This window comes from Plectrocnemia conspersa, unplaced genomic scaffold (genome assembly GCF_051122295.1).
Source record: "Plectrocnemia conspersa isolate PC_06_02 unplaced genomic scaffold, ASM5112229v1 ptg000003l, whole genome shotgun sequence".
In the NCBI taxonomy this organism is placed as follows: Eukaryota; Metazoa; Arthropoda; class Insecta; order Trichoptera; family Polycentropodidae; genus Plectrocnemia; species Plectrocnemia conspersa.
Genome location: NW_028277167.1, coordinates 13,194,603 through 13,221,605, shown reverse-complemented (window position 1 = coordinate 13,221,605; position 27,003 = coordinate 13,194,603). Strand labels below are relative to the sequence as shown.

The window sequence follows — 27,003 nt, the reverse complement described above, 5'->3', positions numbered from 1 at the left end:
GCGATCGAATGTTTTACATTCGATAAAAATGCCAATATTATCAAATAGATCGATATTACTCATCGGATATGTGTTAATATAATAGATGTATCATTTCATTGAGAAAATCTCACGAAAATCGCGACGTTAGTGACTCGTAATATGAAAATGGTAATCGCGTGTATAATCTGCGCATGCGCGGTAGCCAAGCGTGAAATCTCTTTTCACGTAAACAATTCATTATGTAATAATTTCGTGGAAGAAAAATTCCAACGTGTGTGTATAACAATGCAAGACATTGACCTTAAATGTGCCTCGTATGTAACACGTTAATATGTAACAAAATGTATTACGTTATTAATTATATATTTTATATGAAATGTATATTATTAAGCGCCACTAAATTATAAATAAATGATAGTGAACTCTAAAACATATTTTTTTAATATAAATCTTTAATATACATAAGAGCCAGTATTTTAACCTTTAACAAAGGGTATTTTATATTTTCGATAACTGCATTTTATTAAACTTCAAAGTGCCGAAAGACAAAATTTCGGTCGATTAATATTCAACGCACGATTCGCGTTCATGTGTCAATTCTTAATAAGCAAAGCTCACAATCGATAACTAACACTGACATGATAAATTTCAGAACATCACAAGTCCTGTATTTATTAAAAAATATTATTAATAACAACAATAGAGCCGCGTGATAAATGTTGTCCGTTTCGCATGGACAATGTATCGGAATAAACATAGCACGATCGCGTCCGAGTATTAATTGAGGGATAAGGCGTATTTTAGAGCCCGGCAGGACTTGTATCTTAGTCATGATATCCATGCGGTCCGGAGCCTGGGGCTTCTCTCTCTCTCCCCAGTATCCTGCCATTGTCCGGAACATCGTGATCTTACACATAGATAATGTGCTAATGGAGATAACCCGCAGTGCGGCCTCGGGAATGCGGTGGCTGTGGCCGCGGATGATATTTTTAGAATGCAAAATATGAGAACCGAACGATGGTGGATCTTTGAAGAAGCGCGGTCGCTAACCTCTAACCTCGACCGAAGGGCTTTTGTGTGAGCCTTTTTGCATTCAGGTAATCAGCGGAAATCTCATTTGCCGCTGTAGGGACTCGGGCTGATTGTAAAGCGCATTATGCACAATTGAAGATGTTTTCCAAATCTAGATGACATTAAGATTGCACAGTAACATTTTCCTATTGTTGCATAGTAAATACAATTAAAGCTCTACTGAAAATTAAGCATAATATGATTTATATAAATGAACAATCTATAACATTAATTTTATGGCATATGCAACCTGGATATGTTACATTAAATATCTGTAACATCTATTAAATAATTTATATTAAATATATGTACATCAAATATCATTTTTGCCTTTTATTAAAAAAGTCTCTAAGTAGAGAAGAAGCACTGAAAAATCATGGGGTTATACATATGGAAAGCTTATGTGTGATTTTTCTTATATTTCTGAAGTAGTAAGTTCAATGAATTTCATAAAAGTGTAAACAAATATTACAGTAATTCACAAAAAAAGCTTTACATCATAACAAATTCCTAAGATAAATTACAAATATTTTATACACATAATCTTTTATTAAAAATGGTAAAAAGTGGTTAGTTGATTTTAAACATAGAAGATAAGACACTGAGAATATTCATCGTATCAAGTGCTATCATATATTATTTTTAATATATTAATGGTTGATTGGTAAATTAAGTTTTAATAAAAAATAGAGTGCATGATTTTTTCTCTAAAATATTTTGAGCAATGAGATTTGTGTCAAAGAGGTTGTGTCAAAGATCAGAAACGTGACTCGTTATGATGCTGATCCTAATGACTCTATGATATATAGATTAACTACAACTAGATTAATCAAAGCAGCGAAAGAATGGTAGAATAAAAATTAGCCGTCTCCATAAAAAGCAATATTGCTTCCGTAATGGGCCAAGGTCGGAAAAATCTTTCCTAAAAAAATAATATTTCTTTTTAAATAAATAAACAATAAGCGATTTTTCCTGATCAATTTTACCAAAATGTGTATTATTTCATCAATATAACACAGTTGCCATGACTATTTTTTTATCGCACATAACACATTTAATGGCAATAAAATTGTAGCAATTCGCAGAAAAGTATTTCTAAAGCATTTTATCAGGCATTAAATCATCAATATACAAAGTTCAATCTATCAATTTATTTTATTTATTTACTGTAATTAGGGATTCCAATCCCGGGATCCCGAATCCCGGGATCCCGGGATCCCGGACGATTTTCAATACCCGATGAGTCCCGGGATTATAAAACATAATCCCGAATTTTTCGGATTGGTTGATTTATCAAGCACAATCGAATTATTATTGACAACATCGTTATATTTCGTGTACAAACTTGCGCGAGTTGCACATGTCATCTGTGAATCTTTGAGGCTGTGAGTCTGAACGTGCTTTTTCAGCAGCAGGCTGCTTAGGAACCAAAATCAGATCAAAGCTAAATGATAAAACACTTGATGCTTTGATGTTACTTCGTGAACTTTATTCAAAATAATGTTTTCAATTAATTGTGTCTATGAATGTACATAGTATGTACATACATTGTCAAAAGTTCATTTTCTTCTTCTTAAATAAATATTTAAGACCTTCCCTTTTTTATTTTTAATATATTATTTTCTATTTTAAGTCCAAGACTAAAATTATACGTACTTTATACATTGTACGTTATAAAAAACAGATGTAAAAATAAATTGTATTATTCATTTTAAATTATTTTTATCGATAAAATAACATGAAAATTATCCCGGGACTGGTCCCGGGATCCCGGGATCGGCTAATTGCAATACCGAAATCCCGGGATCAAAATTTTGGCCCGGGATTGGAATCCCTAACTGTAATATATAAATCTATTCTTAAACGTATGATAAAATTAAGATAATATTTTTTTATATTTCAATATAAATTTATAAAGCTTGAAATCATTCCGAACAAATTTATTTATTGTAAATCATCTGATACGTTACAACTACTAAGTATGTAGTGGAACACCAGACTGAAATCAAATTATGCAAATCAGTGGCATATTTTTTATTATTACAGCTAACAATCAATATGTCAATATAAAAAAATATTCATGGCGATATTAAAAATATCAAGGAAAAACTAATAATTACAATAATATAATAGTCACTAATTTGCATATATACGATGATAATAAAAAAAAACTAGGATTCATATAAGATACAAACCCAAGTCTTCTAGATATTAATCATTTAATCGTGGTAGTAAAATATATTATTTAATTATGTAAAAAAAAAATTTTTTGTTAAGAATAATTTAATCCTAGTTTAACTTTTTAATAATTTTATTAAATAATAAAATCTTGATTATTATATATTATACCACAATTTTATAATAATGTTGTATTTTAAATGGATGAGAATTCATTGTCGTAATTATTTTCTTACAAGGTGCAAAAAATATATGTATATAGAGTTAGTAAATAGCATTTTTAATTTATGTAAATTTCTGAATATGCTCTACAATTATTTAATATAGAAAATTGCAGTATATAAAACAAGATTTAGCATAAATAGTTCATCTATTTTATGGTATAACAATAAAATCTGACTGCGGTTGCATCACGCCATTTTTTCACACGCTTCTAATTAATTAACTCTAAAATTGATGGTTACTATATTGCATCTCGGACGCGGCTCATTCATAAAAAATCAGATGCAAATTGCCTTCATAATATAGTTGAAAAAATTATCTAACGTCCGCATTGAACCATTGTTTCTCAACACGCTATAATCTTCAAACGCGGAGAAGATCAGCTCATCGTGCTCAATGCGAAACCTCGTTTGTTAACCGCGACGACAATAAATTAACCGGATAATTTAACTAAAAACAATGAAGTTATTAGGAAAGATTTATCTTTATACAAAAGTGAGGATAAAACGGCTATTTGAATTAAATTGTATTTTTTGTGGACAACCGCGGATTGTATGCAAATTTTCAATAAAATTTCGCGTGCGGCTCTCAAGGTCGACGGACTTGCCTGACTTTGCTTTCCACCAAAAGTCATGAATGAAAACGCATTCTCCATTCACAAAACGATCGGCTCGCCTCTCAATGTCGCACTTTAAAAAGCCGATTATTAATGATCTTGTATGCAAGTTCACTGTCAATGGTATGTGTGATATATAATATATATATGTATACCTTTAAAACATCATGTTTAATGATGATTTTACATGCCAGATATGTCCTCGTTTTAATGCCTTTTGTATGGAACGCTCATCAAAAACGTATTTCATAAACGTTGACGTGAGATAATATAAAATTTGACATTGAAAGTCTGGAATTAGCACGCGAATATGTAACTAAGGACGTATTGTTATACATATTTTGTATGTATGAATATATTTATGCTATTTAACGAAAGTGAGAGTGGTGATAAATGCGTTTCGGAGGCAACTTCTGCTCTCGTTTTTCTGTTCCTGACATTGAAAGTAATCGCTCTACGAAATAAATAACAGTTATCATATATTATTCATAAAAAGGATTGATCGATGATATTATTAATATTATGATTATGAATCATAAGTAAATTGTAGAAGGAAGTTGATAAATAAAAATAAAAATGTTAGCTCAAGAAAATTTTTAATTGATCTACATCAAATTTTGTTAAATTATTGCTAGTATATTTTAATGTATGTATCACTAATTGTTAATAAATTTAATATTTACGTTATCGAACGCAGATGTAAAGCAATTGAAAATATATTTCTATTAAAATAATTATGATTTATATTGAGCGAGGATAATACAAAAGTGTAGACTGGATCATTTTATTGTTTTTTTTTTATGATGTGTATAATATCCATTAAAGCATAATCTCCATGACGTGATTCGAATCGCCGATTTGTTGATTTGACGGATTAAAAAAAATAATTCGTTTATGCTATTGCATTCATGCATGCATGTATGTATTGCACAATTAGGAATGCATAAACTTTTATAGAATACTACAGCGTTTCATGTGAGTAATCGCCAATCGCGCGAACGCATTACACCAAATCAAAACACATTAAGTGATAAACACCCGTGATTCACGCCGATGGCATCGTGAGAATCGCCATAACCGACATGGTGCGAACCCTCGGTGCTGTACCGAAAGAAAAAAATGCTTATTTCTTGCACATTTTTTTGCGAGAGATTTTCGCAAGGCCGCGCGATGACGCAAGCCGGCGATGACGCCGAAGAAGACCTCCGGATGAAAAAATCCTGATGATCACGCTCCGCGATGAGCCGGTGGTCTCCACGGCTAGGGTCGAGGACGTGCGGCGGGGCGTGCGACCTCAAATCCCAAATGTCAAGTTTGCGACCCGAAAGTGCTTTGATCGTCCAAAACCAAAAAAATAAGGAAAAAACGGCGCGCGTACGAAGATGCTCCCGCCAAGGCTGCGGTGGTCACGAACCTCCGGATCATCGGACACTTCCGAATGTATCGAAGATTCGATTTCGATCGGCAAACTAGTCAGACTTGAAAAAAATAACAACAGGGGTCATGGGTGAGTGAAAAAAAGGCTGAAAAAACGCACGTTAATATGACATCATCGTTTCAATAGTAGATTATAGACCAAATACTCAACGGTGAGTCAAAATAATTAATATAAATTTAGAGTGGCGCATTTATAAGTAGCCCCAAAATTATGTACCATATTTTTTTATTAATGCATACAACTACAATAAACCTTGATATACATCATCATTGATTTGAGGGAAATATACAAATGTATTAATAATTACAAGCGGTCAGTAGATATAACATAAACGCTAGGTAACTTTTTGCTAAATATATAAAAACATCTACATACAGTAACTAGTTTATTTATGGTAGTGGCTAAATTTATTCATTGGTTTATTTTCATATTTTTGTTGTTGATTTTATGGTAGTGGCTGAATTTATTTATTAGATATATTTGTTGTTGTTTATAAATCAAATAAAATTTGGGTTCAAGAGCATTTAAAAAGTTCTTTGTTTATAAATACTTGTATTTAAGGCAATAAAAAATAAGCTATTTTGAGACTAGAAGGAAATAGTCTGCTATTTTATTAATATTATAAACGTACAGTAACGTTATAAACGCATATTATCAATTTATATTTTTAATCTGTGATGCTGCAGACATGGTCACGAATTTCATCGCATTCACGAAATAAAGCAAGGGAAAATATTATCATATAGCATTACGTATAAGACGTTTCATTGATTTTTCAGGTTTTATAATTAACATATTGCCATAAATCAGGGCATTGTCATATAATATTTCGTACCATACGGTCCGTCAGGATACTATTAATATCGATCTTCACTCAAGCCGATATTTAATAACTACAGCTTCTTGTTTATCAATACACTTTGAAGCTAGAATTGACTAGAATTTAATTAGAAAAGATCAAATCGATGTGAACTTTTAACTTTAAAGCTGATTTAATAAAGACAACAAACTAAAATTTGTGACGTATGTGAGCTACCAATTTATAACTAAAACAATACTAGTTTATTATGAAACATTGTTTAAATTAAATAATAATTAAAAGAAATATTTATTAACATTATTGTTTAATATTATTCTTAACAATATAAAATCTTTTATTTAGAAGATTATTCAAAAACAGATTAATTATTATTAAATAAAAAATGTATGCTACAAGAGAAAGCATTACAAGAAAATAATTAATAAAAAACCGTCTAAAGAATAAAAAAATAATATCTATATATTTATTTCAAGGTAGTTTTAAGCTACAGTATAGATTATAAATATTATATGTAAAACTTGTTTTTATTATCGTTATACCATATTAAACAAATCGATTGAAAATCTCCATATCATGACCGTGTTAGAATTATAAGGTAAGTGTTACATCTTCCAACAAAAAAAAACTGAAACGTCATAGTCAAATTCAATCAATGATTTTTTCTTATTCTTTTTTTTTAACTCGACAATACCATGACTCATTTTTATACAAAAAAAATGTATAACACGTAATACGAAACGCCAAATAACAAAACCATCCTTTTATATTCGCGCAAAAATGCGAATACAAAATAAAAATAAAAAAAGCGTAGAACACGACCATAAATAATTTACAACTTGAGTGCAATAGTCAAAATGCGGAAACGTAAGAAATCGTCAAAGCCAGGTAATTTGTATATGATATATTTTTACCTCATACTTTTTAGATAAATTTTCTATCGTGACTAATTATTATAATCTTACACAAAATAAACACACACGACCCACTTCACTTGTACAAATCATTACTAATGCGTCTTGTTTTTTAAAGTGAAGATTTAACCGCAAGTTTGGTTTGAGAATTAAAAAAAAACCACCTGAATCATGATTACGGATATCTTTTTTGTGTAGAATGACACAAAGCATTGCAATTCAGTGTTTTGGCATAAATTCAACGTATGGTCCGTATATTAAAAAAGGTAAGTAAGTGCAGTCGTATCATTTCAACAGGCACAGTATGCTACATACAAGATGCCCTTCATCTTCATGTTTACGATATCAGCATCTATTTAAATATTTAAATGCGCCACTCTGTCCGCAGAATGTACAGTGAGCATATATAAAATAAATTTATCTGTTTTATAGATAATTCCACGGTCACGAATAAAATGAATAAAAAATAAATCAACACATATGTACATATATGTACTTGAATCGTATGTGCTAAACTAAAAAGTACTGCGTGAAATCAGATTATATTTTATTTTTGGTAATATAAGGTTGCAGTTTATTAGTTTATCTTTAAATCCAGAACTGATGAAGCTGAATTACGACAAGGAGTTTTGGACAAAAGTGAAAAATAATGGCTTGCAGTAGGGAAGTATGTCAGGTGTCACGCTGGGCGACACCATTTTATGCGACACGCTCTCGCATGGGGTCCAGTGACTGCAGGTATTGGGTTTCCATCTTCCTCCCCAGGGGGACGTCACGAGATGAAAGAATGCTAGGTTATTGGCGCTCAACACGCGATGCAGCACCATCGAGATAAAGGAGGCACCCTTGCTGCATGACCGACACGAAACGGCAAATTTATACCGCGCTGTGCCGATTGTAAAACAATAAAGGATGATTTAATTGCGAGCAAAAACAAAGGTGGATTTATCGCCGAGGCACTCTCACGTCGTAAATTTGTTATTAAGGGGAAGGCCGCGGCATTGACCGTCTTGGCGGGTGGGTACGCACTATCGCCGGCGCAGTGAATCTAATGCGAGTATATTACAATGATAGAAAGACAAGCTTTTAACTATAATGACGCCATATAATTGGTTGACTTTATTCTAGTAGATCTGTTAAATTAATTGTAAAAGTAAAATTTGTAAAACTGATTTTATAAAAAAAATATTTATAAGTGCAAAATAATAAGGCCTAAAAAATATTTTATTTATTATTTTATCATTCAATGTCATTGAACATAATATTTAAATTTTTTTCATACTAATTTTTATTTTTTTTAGATTAAATTAAGACAGGTTACCCCAATGCGCCACGATGGTCGAAAACAAATTTTAAATTTATAAAACATAAAAAACGTATATATACATAAATATAACAATACTTAAACATAACAAAAAATTATAAAATATCAAAATTAAATGTTACAAACTGTATCAGATCCTCGTAGCTAACATTAAATAAGTCAATATGTAATGCCAGCGTATTAAGAAGCCGGATGGCCACAGCTATAGGCGAGTCGGCAAGTGCGGATGTCCTAGCCCCAACGGCCATCAAAAGAGATCGCGATCGTGATTCTCGAAAATGTTCCGGAACCCAAAACAGGAATTTCTCGAGAATAGCTGAATTGTCGACAGCACCTTTTAGTAATTTGAAAAAATGCTTAGCGACATACAGCTTTCTGCGAGAACTCAGCGAATCATATCCCAACGCTCCTAAAAAAAAGGCGCTGGGATATAAGTACGGATAATAACCAAATGTCCTTTTGTAAAGGTATCTTAAATACCTTTTTTGAATTTTTTACACTAAAAGGGAATATTTGGCTATTCGGGGATTCCAAATTATAGATCCCGATTCAAGAATGCTACGAACTAAGGTGTCATAGAGGATGCGAATAACTGACGGATCGTCAAAGTGAAAGGCATTTCTCATAACAAAGCCGAGCATCTTGTAAGATTTATCACAGACGTCGTGTATGTGTAGAGAGAACCTCCATTTGCTCTCGAAAGTGATTCCGAGATCTTTAGTGGAAGTTTCTCTAATCAAAATGTTACCACCGAGATGGTAGAAATAAGCTGATGGCGAACGGGATCGAGAAAATGACACAGTATCGCACTTTCCGCCACTAAAGTGCAGACGGTTAATGGAAGCCCATCTCCACAGAGAGTCTAAATCACTTTGTAGAGAGAAGGAGTCCACAACAGATCGAATGCATTTATATAATTTTAAATCATCTGCGTACAGAAGAAAACTTGAATTTTTAATTGCTGTATTTACGTCATTAATAAATAACACAAAAAGCAGAGGTCTCAGATTGGATCCTTGAGGAACCCTCGAAGGGGTAAAATATTCTTTTGACAATCGGCCAACATAGGCTACAAACTGTCTACGATTGCTTAAATAACTCAAGAATAACCGAGTTAATTATCAGAGCAACCGAGGTTCGACAATTTTTTTAATAATAACCTATGACAAACTTTGTCAAAGGCTTTTTCAAAATCTGTATACACGACAAATAAAATATAGTTAGATACATTTTAGGAATATATACATTATTGTGACTCCATTAAAAAATGTACTAGAAAAAAAATAGGATCTTAAAAATATTTTATTTATTATTTTGTAATTCAATGTCATTGAACATAATATTTTGATTTTTTCATACTAATACTAAAGATACATTTTAGAAAAATTATTTAATAAAAAAATGAAATTGCCTCAAATCTCAAAATAAGTAAAACATAAGACCTAATAATTGTACTTTTTATTATATATAATATTGCTTTAATTATTAAAGAATTTATTTATGTTTTAAATGAACTGAAAAACGGTCTTAGCTATGTTATTTTATTTATCATAAATATTAGGTAAATAAACATTTGTTATTATAGCACTAACCTAACTAAAACTTTTATGGTAAAGCATTCAACACAAAAATATAAGTTATTATACTTATGCTTGAAGACTTTCCTGAAATCTAACAATGTAATGGTAATGAAATAATCACTGTTTCGATTATCAATTTTTTTAAGCATGAAATTAAAATAGTGATAAAAAATATTTTTAAAGTAATTAATGCGCAAAATAAGACTAGACATATTTTATTAGACTAAAATATTGTATTTTGTAGAAAAAGTTAAATTATCTGTATTAAAATTGATTTTTATTACAAAATACGTTTTTAAATTTTTTTCTGCTATTACATTTACATTGTAGTTAAAATAATATAGTGTGATACTTATTTTGATATCGTTGATATAAAACTTGATCGCATATGTGTGTCATAAAGATGAACTAACCTTTATATTTAACATATTGCAACATTTAACTGATGGTTTTATACAATATTTTTAACCTATTAATTGTAAAAACTATAAAATTTAATTAGTTTCTCAAGAAAGCTTTGGCATTTGCATGTTCTTATATTATACATTCGCGAAAAGTAAATATTAATAAACTTTACCACTAATAAAAGCTATGCATTATGGCAGCTCTTTCATAGTAATAAATATTATACTGTAACTATAAAATGAATTTTACCATCTCTCGCAAAGTTTTGTGGTACTTCATTACATTTAAAAATACCATTTATTGCTTTACTGCCGAGCAAACTTTAGAGAGAAAGCTCGAATAGATTGCCGATTTAAGCAAGAAATGTGCATAAAATTAGCAACTTATGAACGTTCTTCAAAGTGTACTTCTAAGCATAACGGTGCGTTTTTAACGACGCTTCTCAGAAAGTGTACAACGCTGGAGTTCTAACGCACATGTACGTATAATAAATACCCTTTCATATCATTTTATGACTTTCGGAACGCTGTGTGTTTGAAGAGATCACGATAGTCGTTTTAATGTCATGCATGGTCAAGGATTGGATTGCCTCCCGCTTTGTTTGCTCTCTTGTCGTAATGCTACGCCGGAGCATGCAGGGCTCAGGTGTTGTAGGGCAAGATATGTGCAGAGTGACCACATATTCAATTTGAATACTCGCTTCGGGTGATATTGAAATCTGAGACCCACTCGTTTTCGCATCTCGAGTGGGTGTGTTGCCGAGCATCGTGCCCTTAGGAAATGTTTTATAATAATAATGCATCGTAATTCATACATTGTTATCGATATAACGTAAACGTATGTAATCGCGTTGCGATCATGTTCAAAGTTGCATAACCGCTGCGGTCAAGGGCGTAAATAATTGTTCTTGAAATTAGTAATAGTAATTGATTTATAAGCACAAAGATTTTTATGACACTTATACAAAATTGATTAAGACACTGAGAATGTTGTATGAATTTTTATAGAAAAAAGGATGAGAATCAATCCATGATGTTTATCGACAACGACCTGCGTGAGGTCAAACACATCGCTTTGTCCATTTATTTTCATTTTCAGTATATACGTTGCGGGTTTCTACGAGGTCAAATTTGAGCACGCCATGTCGCGGTTTTATAGTCGAGCTCATGGCCGGAAAGCTCTCGGCGAGCTTTGGATTTTTCAATGGTCCGATGATGAATGGAAACAAAACGTGGCAAAGCGTCGCTAGCCATAATTCCATCGTGACACATTCGCTCATTCCGTTTGAGTTTCTCTCGGGTGCTAACTTTTACGATACATTGTACGAAACACGATCGTCATTCTTTGCCCTGTTCTTCAAATATTCTTAACGCGTTTATGTAACTATACGGTTTCGATTTAAAGTTATGTTAACGACGTTAATCCGTTGCAAAAACCAGTTTCATACCGATGCAAAACTGTAAATTCTACCGCAAAGGCTTTATTATGCATTTGGCATACATTTCGCGCGCGGTCACTATATAAATATGATGCACCGTGCACGTTGATGCACTGCCAAATTTTGAGAGCAAGATTTAAAATTCAGCGCCATATTTTAATAAAAGCATGAACTAACCATACTTGGATTTTTATTAGGTTAGCTAATCTAAAGATGACCGAAAATGATCAACAAAAAAATTAAATAAATAAATAAATCTGCGTTATAAGTTTTAAGATATAATGTAATTAAGCTTCTCATTTGTAAAGTAACAATCTTAATATAAATAATAGCAAAAAACGTTATTAAATAATTAAAAAATAACACGAATATTTGTTATATTATTATTGATGAATAAATATGTATTAATTTAATATCGCAATTACATGGTGATCTAAGCATTTTTATAGAGCCGGCGCGTACATCATGACGTTATATGGCAATTACCTTAATATTTTACGAGAATACCTATGTACGTATATGTATGAGGCCAATCAAAATACTTTAGAAGGCCATCCTGCATCCGTTGCTAAATGATGATTGATGAATGTCTTTAGATGAACGACATCTTGTGTGTATGTGTTTTATATACACTGATAAAAATGGTAAAGGTTTCTATGGAAGTCAACGACTTCGAACATTGCGCAATAACGTTGAGAAAAACTGTCCGTGCGAACCCCTAGTATTACAAATATGGAAAAAGCATTTAATAATCCTCGACAAGTTATGAACCAGATCTATTTCTAAACAGTGCGCGTGGGAAGATAGCACAGACTTTTCCTACATTATCTGCAAATAGGGGAGAAAAAATATTCGCACATACATTTGTACAGTTAAATTATGAGCTTCTGTAATATTATAAACGTATTAAGTTTAAGCATTGCATCATCCACTGTTGCAAAACATCACTTTAATACAACAATATAGATAAAATTGTTAAGGCGATTATGAAGCTTTACAAGCTAAAATATTTGTGTCATCGCATTCAATTTATACAAAAATTATCCAACCTTACGGCTCAATCACGATGTTTGAAGATGGATGGTAGACAGATGGATTCAATGAAGCTTACCTGCAACAAAAAATAAAATCATTATTAGTAATGCGTTTTACAATTATTAATATTTAGTAATTAAAGGTTTGGCGGCTTATTGCTCGTTGAAGTCTATTGTGTCATATTATATTAATCATATAATACCAATGAATTTAAATATAAACTATTGTATATATTTTGATATACTTTAGCAATTGAATTCAGTATTAACAGCATCTTGTATTGTAAATACAATAATCTAATACCAGAGGTTAGTTTTAAATTTATAACTATAAAATATAGTAATGTAATTATAATGAACCTGACTCAATATTACGCAGTTGTATTATTGCAATACATAACAGGTTTTTTCTACAATAATACAATTTAATACACACGAATTGACTTAAAACAATATAATTGACAATTAACTTTTTTTTATGAAAAAATATGATTTATTATTGTATTTAACAAATTTATTTTATCTACTATATATATACATCATTCGTTTTGTATATAAGTATAAATATATTTTATATTAATACAAGTAAAAACTTATTGCATAATCATATGTATGACAGTTTTTACTTGTATTAAATTTGGTTTCATTCTTCTGCCATAATTTACTGATAAAAATGAAAGTATCGTTTTCATTTTTTTTATATTTGCCATTTCATTAAAATATAGTATCATACACAAGTCTTTTTGAAAAAAAATATGAACAACAATAACAAAAATCTAATTATATCTGCAAAAACAAGTTACATTAATAAACACAATAAACCTCAAAATAAAAATAAGTTTAAAATAAATATATTTATATTAAAATTTAAAATAAAAAAATATTTTCGAGTATTTGTTAAAATATAAAAAAAAATTGTTCATCAAGATATTTTATTTATTGTCAATCCTCCGTTGCAACATGTCAAGCATAAATACTACAATGCTAACACAATCAATAACTACTAAGTAAATAGTGAGATATCAATAATCTTTAAATTAGTAACATATTTAAATAATTTTAAAATTTTAGCTCACTAAAAATATGTGCTACTATTTTAAATATATTATAAATTAGTTATTTTAAGATATAATATGAACATATACTATTTCAAAGTAATAAATATATTGATTTCAATACCTTACGTCTGTTATATATCGTTATTGTCTAATATGATAGACTTAAGATTATTTGTTCATTATGTAACACTATAAGAGGCGTGATTGAAAAAACTGAGTATTATTTTTTACCCATCTTGTCCATGTCCATTCTTGGCAATCAATGGTTAAGGCCATTTAGTGACATTGCCATAAGAAGAATATGGATAGGTCAAGTAATGATACCAGCATGGTAAGGTAGCGGTTGTACAACCAGAGCAATGTCTCTGCTCAACATTTTGCAACAAACGTCGAATGTTAACATGTGCACTCGATTTTTTATATTGCTTACAATATGACACATCAAAAAGTTTGCAAATGTGGGTGTGAATCTTGAAGGAAAATATCAATATGCAATGTCGTTGGCCTTAAAAAAAACCCATTGACAAATTTGGTCCATAGCAATAATTTTTAAATGAGTCACATATTTATGAATAATAAAATATTTATTTAAATAGGTACGCTACTGATTGCATGGAAACCGACATCTAAAGCACAATTAGCTTACCAGCTAAGGGTTGATATATTTTACAGCCATTGTCCTGTCACTTTATGACATGTGTCTGATTGCGTTGAGCGTGAGAGCTTTTAAAAGCTGCGCCGCCTTTCAGCAACCGTATGTACATACACATATTTTTTTATTTATAAAATAGCCACATTTTCACTTTTCGATACCAGTGCCAACACTTTCGAATTCGTTTTGGCACTCTGATGTGAAAAAAGCTAAAATATTCCGGTGCCAAAGAATCGGTTGCATCATTGTGAGTGCATACGTGACTCGATTTTTACAAGCACATCCCGAATTGTATGTGCAAATATTTGCTATACAATTTAAACTCACATTCTTGTGTGTGCATCAAATAAAAGTTTAAAAATACATAATGAAAAATATCGAGTATAGCGTATAATTTCCTCCGGGGCACGATTTGTTGTTGAGCAAGATAATGCAGATTTGATATCTTTATAACGTGCCACTAATGTTTAAACTATTCATAAATGAGCATAACGTCAATGGCATTAATTTAATGGCAAATATGCGAATTAGGCTATCCGAAGGTCAATAGAGCATTATACACAGTAGACGTGTCTGGAATTACGCGAAATCATTTGTTATTGTTACCGTGACGTTAAGCGTCTAATAACTACGTTTTTTATGAATGCTAAACATCTACAATTGAATAGCTTCTGCATATGTTCGCTACTGAAAAGCTGTTTTTTTTATTACTATGTATTGGATGTAGAATACATGACAAGTCTCGGCTGTGGATCGATCAATAATGCTGTTTATCGATTATAATCACATCTCATGCATTGACGTGGGTTAGCAAAGGGTTAGAGTAGATCGAACTTATCGCTTAATGCATCTCGGGTGACAATGGGCATAATTTACATACGTGGGCGAGCACAAAAGTGATATACCCACCCCGTGGGTTACTAAATGGCCATTTAAACAAAACAGAGATGCGTATGACGTCCTTGATGTAAATATGCAGACGTTCCTATGACCGCGTGCCTTTACTTGGCAATATCTGGCGACGTGTCTTCGCTTCTTTATTAAGTTCACCTTTTATATGTACATTATCTCATCGTGTATGGTGGGATTATGTATTTGTTGCTCTCCTTTGTGGAGATGCGAGCGTTTCTGTGCGAGGCTCTATTTATTTTATTTGCAATTTTTGTGCCGAAGGCGTTGACCCTTGTGTGACTTATATTGCAGAAAAGGAAATACAGGGTGGTCGAAAAGGCCGTGTGCTGCGACGCGACGGCCGCAAAACGGAGCAATTTACAATAAAACTTGTGATATATGCCACAGTATGACAACCAAAGTAGTCTTTTGCTCTTGAAAGACGGTCGATTTTTATTTTTTATAACGGGCTTAACATTTATGGGGTGGTAAAAAAGTCATTTTTATTTTTATTTATAATAAAAAAAAATATATTATGAAGTATCTATTTTAATAAAAAGCTTGATTTACTTTATGTAATTTACCTTTTCAAACTGGTTTTAAAACTATATTTTATGTTATTGTAACCAAAAATGAGCTAGATCATCGTCATGATTACTAGGTATAAAAATAAATATTTTTAAATAAAAACCTTCATCACAATATTTATTATCGGTACTAAATAAATTATTTTCTTAAGTTGAGTAATTTTTTTCCATGCGGTTGTAACACTAAGTTTAATAAATAATATTGAGTAAAAATACAAATAAATTACATTTAACTTAACCGTTAAATAAAATAGTTTTTTCCAAATCAAATCGATTATGATAATCTTATACGAAATAAAAAAATATATGTTGATCGAATGAGTAGAATTTTAAAGTAAGATTTTATTTATATTAAAAAATATTATCAATGCATTAAACGCGTTTGCACGCAATTTTGTGCGAATCCCGACACCGCACACATTTGACCGGTGTTAACGCACTCGTCAAAAATCGAGTTAACCGAGTGCAACGACTCGGTCGTTAAACTTTGAAAGTCGTAGAAGCATCACCGGCACCACTGAGGTCCCACACAATAAACTGGTGTTAATTCTTCCGTTTTCGGCCAATTAGACCTAGCCACAAGACATGCTATTCGCCGAAGGCTCTGATGTGACTTTGCGGCAACTCCACCGACACCTTTGCCAATCACCATAAATCACCAGCGTTGATATTATGTAAATGCGGTGCCTTTTTACAAAGCGACAGACCTTCCGCGACCTGCCCTACGTCGCAGGTTGCGTCTCGCCTGGGGTCAACCTGTTCATGAGACAATGGGCCCTCTCGTACGTGAGGACGCATTTGACCCACAAATCCAGAAAGACTTTCGAAAGGCGACACGCGGCTTCAAATTCGGCATCAGAATACAGATTGTGTGGGCCAACTTCTCGATTTTGGTCGCAGAAAGATGCACAGCATCTTTAATTGTTCGCTTTGTATTCTCATCGCGAAAGAATTCGACGCTGGGTCAAATAACGCAACAATTTTATAAAACATACGTGCAAATCTGCATGATTTTATAGATATGCTAATTCATTAAATTAAGTTGCACATAAACTTTACAATATGATTCACTTATGTGTTTTTAAATAAAAAAAATTGCTTAATAATAGTGCATTTTAAAGTAGCCCACATCATCTCCAATATAAATAAATTAGTCTATATATATTTTTTTGCGAAATTATAAACAAATATGTACGTACATAAAAAAGCAATAAACTAAAATGTAGCTGCAATCATAAATCACACATCATTTCTAAATAAATGGGTCAAGTTGTTTTCGCAAAAATGCGTACACAAAATTTCGTGACATACAAAAAATAAACAATATAAAATAACTCGCAAAGTTAATGATACAATTCAATCGAATATTTTAATATATCATACTTTAACTCAATATTATGTATGAGAATATATAATAAAAAAAATATGTTTAGTGCACGTAAAAGTATCTCGCAATCATAAATTTATTCATTGTCAACATTTAGATGGCTTAAATTGTCGGTTCTCTATTGGTTTTTTAATCGTAAATAATACATATTTGAGGAACGAATTTTCCCAATATTCGTTAGTTATTTACTGATAAAATATAAAAATATATTGGTAAGTATATGAACATTTCAAAAATACATTTAAATAATGAATACAGATTTATACACATACAATAACAATAAAAAAATATTATTATTTTTAAAACAATAAAAGTTATAATACTAATAATCAGTATGAATAATTTTAATTATATGATACTTGATGCCGAAAATATAATAAGTGTGTATGCACAAATTAGCATAATAAATTAATAAGACTGACTTAAAAAAACATAATTTGTACTTATTTTCAGAGATAAAAAGTTCAATATCAACCATTGAGAAAGTCAATAGCTATACAATATTTACTCGGAAATATGGGTAATTTATGAAATTTCGGCAATTAAAAAGTTTGTCTTACTTCATTATTTTATTTGTCGGTTATTATTTGTAAGGCCATAGCTGTTAACATGGCTGAAAAAGATCTCAAATCAAAAATTGGGATGCAAATAATGCAGCGGTTCATAAAAAAATAATAAAATGTGAGTTTTTTGTGTTTTTAGCGGTTCATCAAAAATTGTTTTCTCAAAAAGACAGTTTTTTTAAATGTTTCACTAGAATTTTTTTTTTCTAGTAAAATATTTTTTTAATATTTATTTTTAAATATTTCACTAGACAGATATTTTTTAAATATTCAGTTTTAAATATTTTTAATATTTATAACTGATATAATATTAAATATTCTCATAATAAGAGTCTGCAACTGTAATTGTTAGCATTTTATTTGGCATTACAGCATCAACTGACAAAGTTATGACACGATCTACTCATTCCATAACAAAAAAAACATGTTATTTATTTTAAATCTTTCTTTACAACTCAATGCGTTAAATGAAGGTGGAAACAATCAACAACTACTAGGTTAATAGTGAGACACCAAACTGCAATCAGTGACATTTATTTATTATTATTACAGTAACAGTCAATATATGTCACTATGAAATATTTTATTTTTAACTATTAACCACGATTTTCTATCGTGAGATTAAAAAATGAATTAATCTGTTTTGATCAATCGGAGCTGTAATTATATAATAATTACTTACAGACATCACAGAAATTGAAAAATAGTACGATCCATATGCAATTCGTTTCCAAATCTATCGTGCATTGAAAAAATATTTTAAATGTTATATATGGTCCATTTGTGACAAAAAACATGTTTGTAAGAATCACAACAAAATAAATGATATTGTGTAAAAGTATGATAAAATCAAAAAGACGAGAAGTTAAATAAATTATCTAAAATTTATAGAATAGAACTGCTATTTTTATTTAATTAAAAAAACTCACATGTGATATACAATAACGTTTTAACTGTAAAACAACATTGTAATGAAATCGTAAGTGAAGAAATTAATTAGGAATAAATCGTGCGTGGTCGTTTTTCGATTACTAACATCCAAACCATTAATCTTCATCCGCTCAGGTTGTTCGACTATGAATCGAAGATGAATAATGTTACTGGGAATACTTCGAATTGTTTCCGAGTGATGTTATGAAAATAAAAATATTGTGACAAAAGAAAGGCAAAGTGGACTCTCGCTTTCTTTGCTCCTTTTGAGATGTCGAGCCGAGATGAGATTCCAGGACCCTATCGCCCCACAGCGATATCAATCAAACATAATAAAGCGAGAGAGAATCGAATCGAACAGAACGTAATCTGATATCACGGCAAAATAAACAATAAAATTGACTTTTGAATAGATTCAATGAAAGTGCGAAAGTTCATTGTTTAGAAGCACGAGGGGTTAAGCGACAGATGGAACGCGTGCATTTCTCGAGTGTTCTTAAAAGCGTTTTTTAATGCCATTATATCTATGTATCTCTCCCAATGGTTCAACGATCCAAAACCACCCACACCATCTGCATCCCGGCTATGGACAACCATCATCCACTTGGTGGAAATAGACAGCAATAATTCTATGATCTGATCTCTCGAGCTCAACACGAGAAGTTTATGGCCGATGTTCTTGTATCGTGCCATTAAATTTCACTATTCAATAAAATATGTACGAAAATAGATCACGAACGCGGGTTGCATTCTGTATATGTTGCATATTGCATAATAATAATTCATTCGTGATAGTGAACGAAATAAAAACACATGCACAGATATACATTTCATATATCGAATCCGATGAATTTGTCATGTAACGCCAGATTAATTTGATTTGTTCGATAATTAAATTACAGTTTCCCTCATGGTATGCTTTTTGCGCTTCTGGCAAAATCACCCCAATTGTGTGTTTGTTAGTGCCCCAATATATAAATTATAATTACTGTATATACAAATATAGGGTGAACGTGAATAAAATGTTTAAATACAAATAATATATTTTTAAGCATATATCGTGCAACTCACTTATAAAGAGGCAACAATAAAAACTATTTTAAATCCAATAGAAAATTAATTTAATATTTTTATATGCAATAGTATTGATACCACACCATTTATGCAGCTTAAAATTATTTGGAAAATATTTATTTAATACAAATCTTCCGTTAATCCGTATGATACGTTAGAACTGAATAAACAACTACTAAGTAAGTAAAAAGACACAACAGTGAAGTATGTATGTTACTATGAACGACCAAGCTCGTTATTATTTTAATTATTCATCACGATATTCATATGTGAGATTAGAAAAATCTAAGAAAACTTAATATATGATTTTCGATTAGAAATAAATTTATATAATAATCAAAAATTCCGATCTCCCAGACACATATAGATATTTCAGATATTATTCAATAATTTACATCACTGGTACTAATTTATAAGGAGGCAAAAATAACATTTTTTCTATTCTTAAAATATTTTTTATACACTATATATATTTATTACAGCTTATAGCATTACAAAAGCATATCCAAAAAGTTGGAGATTATATTTTAAATATTATATATCACATAAATAAAGTTATATTGTATATAATATTTTCAAACTTATTTGCTTATTAATAATTTAAAACTAAAATATAGATTTAAGAGCAATAAAATAAATTAAATTTCTGTCTTTTTGATTGACGAAAATTGGCACTTATCTCCTTTTGCTCTGACTCTTGAATGATAAGTGGAAACACTTAGGCACATACATACATATACAGCCAATACTAGTGACTCTCAAACATTTTTATCCTTGTATGATATTATAAAAAATATTTTATCATACATAGTTCAAATATTGAATTTATTAAAAAATATAATAAAATTGCAGTTTTTTTTTGATATTATATTTTGATAAGAATGACTATCCCAATATGAATGAAACTTTTCATTAAAAAATAAAAAAAATTAACTGAAATATTTTTTTTATAGTTAAACATAAAATAGTGTGGTTAATTTAAAATATCAAATAAATATGAGTTCAAATCCTATATGGAATCAAGTGTTCTAAAATTTCTATCGTGTCTGGAAAATCAGAATTAGTGATTATTATATAATTTTGCTTCCGATTAATCATCAGAGATTTGGTTTTCCATGATTTTTCTAATCTCACGGATGAACATCTTGATAAATAATAAAAATAATTTGAGCCTTGTGGCATCTATTGATTTTAAGCTGTATTAATATTTTTTATATAATGTCACTATTTTACTACTTTCTCAGAAAAAAATAAATAAGCCAGCACTCTCAATTCTGATCCTCGTGTATCCTGAATTTCGCGCAGAGGGTTCAAAAGCGAATCTGTAGGGTCGCTTACAATGGTCCGAGAGTAAATCCCCATTCGGCAACACTCCCATCGCACACCGCCGATAATTTTCTAAAGCGGCGTCGATGCGAATATGAGAGCGATCGGTGCATTCGAGTTCACGGGCGACGCCCACGCGGACACACGACCGGATGAAATAATTATTGGATTCTGGATTTATTGATTTTCTTATTGTGAACGAAGAAGGGAGTTTATTATCGGCGATTTTGCGATATACACAAAGCTTTGTTCTCAGCGCTGCTTCTCTTTCCCGCAGGTATGTCGAGAACAAAGCGTTTCTCGCCCGCGGAGAGAGAATTATTGATAGTCTTCCAGGCTTCCTCGAAACAATATTGAATAATCGTATTTCTGAAACTTTGATTTTTCAAAAGCTCTTCGTATTGTGCTATACATGCTTTTGGAACACCGCCTTAAGTGAAATGTTCAGACAAACATTGCCAATTATTCTCGACTATCACATTAAAAAATAATGTGCATTTAAAAACTGTTAAAACTACTTACAACGTTAAATTAACAGAACTAATCATATAAATAGATAAAGTAAGCAAAAAATATTAAAAAAAAAAAAATACTTTAAAATCTCTAATATATAAATATGTATAGAATAATAAATAACGCGTAGAAATTTTTATAAATGTCTCAATGCGAAATAATTTTGCCTTTAGCTAAACAACGAGTTTACAAATTTATATATTACACGCCAAATGACGCGCTTGATTACTTTTCGATCGTGTGTAATAATTGGATATGAACATTTACAATCTTAATTAGCACCTGAGCAGAATTATATTTAATAGACGCCCAGCGGGTTTCGAGCCAGAATAAAAAAAACTGTTTTTTTATTTTATTTTTATCGAAAGCCATTTATAGAGTCAATCACGTGAAAATTAACGCCAGGACGAAGCGTGAGTTCGACAGTGTTGCAGCAGTTCGCACGGATACCGTAAAACCATTCACGTAGTGAAATGGCCATTATCGGACCTTGCATACAAATTCGATTCGAACGAAAGGAGTACGCAGAATTATTCAGTCGCTAAACATCTGTTATATGACCCGATCCGGGGAAATCGGACGGAGAGATTTCCACGTAGAAGTGCTTGAACGTACAGACAATGAGACAAATTATTTTGTTGAAATTACACAACACATAAAAATATTTGATAATAGTTTGAAAAGCACTTAAATAATTTAAAACGTGTTTTAAAACAACTAGAAAAATAAAATATATAATTATTATTTCATTTATAAAATGCTTTTGCGCTTTAATTTATTATATATTTATAGACTGATCAATTTTATTGCAAAGTAATATTAAAATCTGTCAGATACTTATGACACAATCGCAAACACAATTTTTTTATTATTAATGTATATAAATAAATATTAAATCAATAGTTTAAGTCACTTATGCTTCAAATTAAACAAGTATTGGGCTGCTAAAAATAGCTCAAACTATTTTTTTAATACGCTATAAATCCAATTTTTATTTTAGAACTATTTTTCCTGCCATTTATATATATATATATATATATATATATATATATATATATATATATATATATATATATATATATATATATCATAAAATGATGCACATTTAAAAGTAGCTCGAAAGTAGCTGTTCATATATATTTTAAATATATAGAAAATAAAGCTTAACGTTCAACAAAAAAAATTTGTTACGTTAAAAATAGTACAAAATACTTTGAATTAAACCTGAAATTAAGGACAGAATATTTTATTTACTTTCCTTGTTCATTTACAACACTCAAAATGTGGGCACACTTTAATATTAGTGAAAATTATTCATTAATTTTATTATTAATATTAAGATATTCTCTGATTTTTATTATATACAATATGTGTATATAAATATAAAAAAATAGCTATTCCATTAAAATTACTTTAAAATAAAATATGGTAAATTAATAAAATGGGTCATTTTAAAAGTAGCTCTAAATAATTTTAAGTAAATGTAACATAAAATAATATATTTTTAAGCCTAGAATTATTTATTTTATTCGCTTTTTTAATAAACTCAATCACTCATAAGAAAATGCGAGTGCAGTTAAAAATAGCCCAGAGATTAGTTTTTTTTTCATTGTAGTGAAAAATAGTTATGTATACAAATAACAGTTTGAACTTCAGAAAAATAATTATGAAACGCAGTTAAGAGTAGCCCATTTGGTAATTATTATAAAATATTTTTAATTAAACAAAAAAAATGCTTTATATTTTTATTTTATTTATCATGCTAGAAGCAACTCTAAAGAATTTAAAATAAATTATATATTCTCAAACTGTAATATAAAATTAAAGCGCACTTAAAAGTAGCCCAGAGATAATTATTTTTAATTATAGTGAAAATTTGATTATGTATAAATCCTAACAAAAATATTTTAATTTTGTAATGTAATAGACGCACTCAAAAGTAGCCTGTATTTATTTAAAAATATTTTTACAAAATAAATTATTGAGTTAAAAAAAATAAAATACTTCATACTTTTAACTTAACTAAGCATCAGTATTTTTTTGTGCTTTCCTTGTATATTTTAGCATAAAATGTGGGAGCACTTGAAAGTAGCCCCAATCTATTTTTATTTTATTTTATTAAAAATTATCAATAAGTTTTATATTACTGAGGTGTTGAAAATATATAAATTAACACTTAATTATTCATCTCTATATTATATGGTTGTACAATTATGAGGCGCGCTCAATAGTAGCCCCAAAATACTGTATATAATCCAATATTTAATGCTGTTTTCACTTAATATATTTAAAAATAATATGAGGCGCACTAAAAAATATCCTGGAGTCATAAATTATATTTTATATATATGTTTAATTTTCACTCCACAAGTGCAATTGTAAATCTTATTAAAATTAAAATTTTCCTTCTAATTTAGCATAGTTTAGAAACACATTTAAATTTGAGAATTTTTATTTTGCGCCCTTATGTATTATATTTTAGCCTATAACGGTTAGTTTTTTCTATATTATATTTTTACAATTTCAGGTTTATTAGTTATACGATTTAGTATAAGTAACCTGTGAAAACAATTAAAATCCGAAACTTTTGTGATAATACATTTTTTCAGATTTATTAATAAATCTGAAAAAATAATATGAAGCAAATTTGCAATTATATTAATTCCACCCTATTTCACTTAAAACATTCTCAATTAGTGGAGTGACAATGTCGGCCACTTCCACTATAAAAGACACTTCTGAAAATCTCCGCTGATTACGTAAATTTTTCACGCGATTCACTAATCGTGATTTATTATAATAGCACATGTGATTTAGCCGATTCGATTCCTTACCGTTACGCGAAAATGTCCGGAAAATCGTAGTCCAGGGGTGTCTACTGCGAGAAGTGCGCGTCCACCCAGGGCCGTCGTTGGGGTCCGACTGACCACGGCAGCCTCCTCGCTCGCGGTCCCGCAAGTGCCCCGGCCACTCTACTACACAGTCAACCACAGTCCCAGAGAAGAAGAAGAGCGAATTTCAAAATAAAAAAAATCAAAAAAAAAAAAATTCGAATCAAGACTCTTTTCACAAGTTAACTCCACGATGCATGTCCGATCGATTTTGCTATTTTAATTTTATTTTTGTTAATATGATTATTTTCGCGTAGCACACACACACACTGCGGCGGAGGTGTGCGAGATGGTCGAGGTTTCGTCCGCGAGTGAACTCTGCGTCGGCGATGCACTCGCACTTTAAATACTCGGGGAGGCGGCGGCGGGGAGGGGGGAGTGCCATTGGCCAGAGGGCCCTCTAGCGCCTTCGCCTCGGGGGTAGCTGAGCGGAGATCGGATGCAGGAGTCGAGAACGAAGATGCTGCGGATCTATGAGGGACCGAAAACGGCAGAGAGGTCAACCCTTAATAGGCTTTTTGTACTAAACTTCCAAGGAAAAAATCTATGTCAATTGAAATTCGACAACTTCTACTGAGATCATCTTCGATCTTGATCAAAACCTACGGATAATAAATTATTGATAGTCTCAAGGTCAGATTATAAAATCACTGAGACTGACTTAAATATTTAATAAACAATATTTTGAATACATTGTATCAGTAAATAATGTGTCTCTAAAATGCTTCAGAATCTTAAAAACTCCAAAATTTAAAATAAAATATTATTATAGAATATAAGAATAACTAAGTAAAACTTTGAATGCCTAATATTCAATGAAATACATTGTAGTTCAATACAAATATGTCATTGACACACAAGTGCTCATAATAACATGTTACTCGCTCGTAAGGATGCAACCATTAAAACACATGTTTAAATTTATCTTACGACTTCTTTGAAGTTAAAATTGGATGAAAACATTATTTAAGAAAATATTATAATAGAAGAGAGAGCAGAACAAAATAATTATCACTTCTGAAGAGTCGAAAATTCGCATAAGAAACAATAAAATCGTACCGTCACCGTTGTAGTGTGAACGAACGCTACAATATGTTATACAAAAAGTATAGATAAAAATCTTATAGAAAATATATATATATATTTTTATTTAAAATAAATACATTTAAAAAGCAAAATTAAATAAATTTGAATAAAAATGTATAAATGTAATAAATAATTCAACTCAGACGCCAAAAGCAATAAAATCGCATTGTCACCGTCTTAGTGTGAACGAACGGTCAGATCTGTCATACTAAAAATATAGCTAAATACCTTATCGCATAAATATATACGAATATTTGCTACTAATTGACCTAAGAATATATTTTTTTTAATTTCACGAATACATTCACAAGGCTTTATTAATTAAACTATAATTTTAAAATTGCAAATAAAGCCATTTATAATTCTTTTAAATTACAAATTATCAGTTTTGAAGTACATAACTTTAAAATAAAACTAAGAAACATTTTTTACAAATCGACCAAAATAGACGATTCCTATTTTAAAGCATATTTTAATATCAGCGACTTGCATTGTAACGATAATGCAATATTATCAAAATATAACATTTTTCTTTGAAATGAAATGAAAGGATCCAATGCAATACCATTAGCCTATGTTTATAAATTTAAAGGTCAGATAAATATGTTTAATATCAAACCCAAAAACGTATGCGAGAGGTTTTGTGATAGATATGAACTTACTTTAAAAGACAAATTGCTACTACCAAAATAATACATTACAGAAAATATTAACATTGTAACATGTCTAAAGATCAATGAAATATTTAGCGGGCAAGTATCATCTAATGGTGTCAGAACATACAATCTAAAGTTGAGCGTGGGTTGCTCATATCATTTTAATAGGAAAGTTGTAATAATATTACTTACGTACATGGTTTCCCATCAGAATAAAATCAAGGATCAAATGCATTTATCCTTATCGATCATAAGAAACGCACTGTTTTCCGTGAGTCATTCGCTTGCTTACTAAAAAAATAATTAAAAACGAATTTCAAGTATTATTTTTTCCTTGATAGCAGGCAAAAATGAAACTCCCTTCATTCAT

General features: G+C 30.4%; 1 protein-coding gene across 1 annotated transcript in view; it reads right to left on the bottom strand.

Moving 5' to 3' along the window:
- tnc (tenectin) overlaps positions 1–25,210 on the bottom strand; it is a 71,139-nt gene extending 45,929 nt beyond the window's left edge. Inside the window, exon 1 of the mRNA XM_088183699.1 lies at positions 24,835–25,210. The gene's annotated coding sequence lies outside the window, so the exon portion shown is untranslated. The remainder of the gene's footprint in view (positions 1–24,834) is intronic.
- Positions 25,211–27,003: the final 1,793 nt, after the last annotated feature.